Genomic DNA, 2,332 nt, shown 5'->3' on the forward strand with positions numbered 1-2,332 from the left:
AGGAGCACTGAAGTGGTGTTGGGGAGAAGATGAGCTTGGCCTAACTGTGATAACAACATGGGAGGAGGTCTTCCCTGAGCATGACTGCTTCTCTAGTGCATTTTTCTCTAGCCTCCTTTTCCAACCTTTAACCTCCAGGGATATCTGACGTTAGTCCTTTCCCTGTTTCATACTTTCTTCCTGGATTTCCCCTCCCTTTCCATAACTTGTGTCTTTGGGACCTCCCAAAATGCTGCCAGCTGCCTTATTTAGTGTGGAGCATGTTGGATCTGTTACAGGGAAAGTTTTTGCCCTGGGAGGAATTGTTGGCTGAGGTGCTCTAGAGGGATGTGCAAGGACAGGACCTGAAACAAAGCTCTTGGAGAAAAGCAGTGTCTGGCCCGGCTCCCACTGCCTGCCATGCAGCCCTTGAAGCTGAGCAGCTGTCTTACTGTGCTTCCTTCTGCCCGGACTCTGCAGCAGTGGCTCAGACCCGATCCATTTCTGAGCTGCTGTCAGGAGCCGATCTTTATACTTTGAGGAACACGATGCTTCTCATCAAGCTCTGCTGAAAGGATGCAGAGCACTTACTGGGCCTGCTTCTCTCTTCAGGATTTTATTTCTCTCTGCAGAGTGTACATGGTAATGACTTTCCAGGCTCTTGCAAGTATCAGTTTCCTCTTTGGTGGTCAGCGGGAGCTCCCCATGGGATGTCAGATGGTCTGGCCACAGACATCTCATGCTTTTTACTCACCTGGAGAGCCTGTGCGCTCATCTCTATGTGAGGAGACTCTCACCCACTTGCCACACACCTTCCAGCAGCACTGGCAGTGCCACGGGTGCAGGCGATGGCCCTACTCTGGCAAATGGCCACACTGCAGTAAAACTTCCTGCTATGAAAACACCTGGCTTGAAAGAGAAATATAAAGTGCCCTTTGAAACCAAGCATGCTAGAAGCAGCTAGCAAAGGCGGCGGCGGCAGCAGCAGAGTGGTGGATCTACATCAGTTTAATGCTCAGCTACTCCAGCCAAGGCTGAGGCAGGAGCTATCTGAGCCCTGGCAGTGCCCAGATAGGATTTTGCCCAGTCTCCTGTATATCCTCTGAACAGCCTTTTGCTGCATTTTAGTCAGTACCAAGGGGTTTGCCGCTCAGTTTAGGGCATTTCTTTTCAGGGGACTTGGTTAGGCTAGGACCCAATGAAGTTAAAGCAGAGGGTTTGGGCATCTGCCCTGTAAGCCACAGCCTGCGAGTGTTGAATGGGAAAGCCTCCCTCTCTGTGCAGCCCTGGGCTGAAAACCCCTCCTGGTCCCTGTAGGGGATGGACTGTTTGATGTTCCTGACTCTGGTAGCCTGTGTCCTCTCCAACCCCCGCTTGGCAGAAGTACAAATATTGCCATGAGACAGGCGGTCCTGCTGGACGCCTTTCAGGCTGGTGCATTACAGTGGCCTCTCCTGGCCATGGGCAGGAGCAGCAGGCACATGCCGGGTGCAGCTCATGTTGCTCCACGCCAGAACAGTGCTCCCAAACCCAAAGAGCAATGGTTGTGCCTGTGGCAAGGTCCTCCCACCTGGGTCCCCTTCACGCGAGGGCTGGTGATGCAAATTTGCTTGGAAATACGCAAGGGACGCTTCTCAAATGTCAAGCAGCCACCTCCTGGCCATCGCACACCCACGCATCCTGTGCTGAGTGCGCTGTGGGCCACTACGAGGTCAGAGCTGATGATATCGTGTACTTCTGGGACAGGGCTTGGTGCCAGTGGTGCTGGAGCCGATAGCCTGATAGATGTGAGGCTGCGGCCAGCCCCACGTCCCCCAGTCCAGCCAGTCATCAGGCTGAACCCCTGGTCCTGATGGGCGCACACACACACAGAGGCCTGTGGATCCCTCCCATAGCTGCTTTTAGATGGTCTCCGCAGTTGCTGGCACGGGAGCCCCGGGGGACCGCAGCCCCGCTGCAGCTGCTGGCACGCAGACCCCGCTCTTGTCTTTCTCGCTGGCTGTTGCATCCCAGAGTTCGCTTGTGCTCGCACAAACCAGCGCACGCGGTGGCTGGAAATGGCTTTTCATGAGACCACAGTAGGACGCCGCGGTCCTCGCATACTGGGGACCAGAGGAGCGCACGGAGCAGCCAGCCGCCTGCGGCCGACCTCTCCTCTCCGCCTTGCCTCCGCTCTCCCGTGCCGCTCCCTCGGAGCCACCGCGGCCTCGCTGTTTCCCGCTTGCGTGCGTCCCCTTGAACCACCCCAAGGCCGGTGTTGCCCCCGGGCCGGGCTGCCCGTGCGCTCCCACGGGGCAGGGGGAGGCGGCGTGGCGGGGAGGACGACGCGGGGCCCCCAGCCCGGTGCGGGCGG

This window comes from Haliaeetus leucocephalus, unplaced genomic scaffold, assembly GCF_000737465.1.
Source record: "Haliaeetus leucocephalus isolate CR32 unplaced genomic scaffold, Haliaeetus_leucocephalus-4.0 Scaffold932, whole genome shotgun sequence".
NCBI classification, from domain to species: Eukaryota; Metazoa; Chordata; class Aves; order Accipitriformes; family Accipitridae; genus Haliaeetus; species Haliaeetus leucocephalus.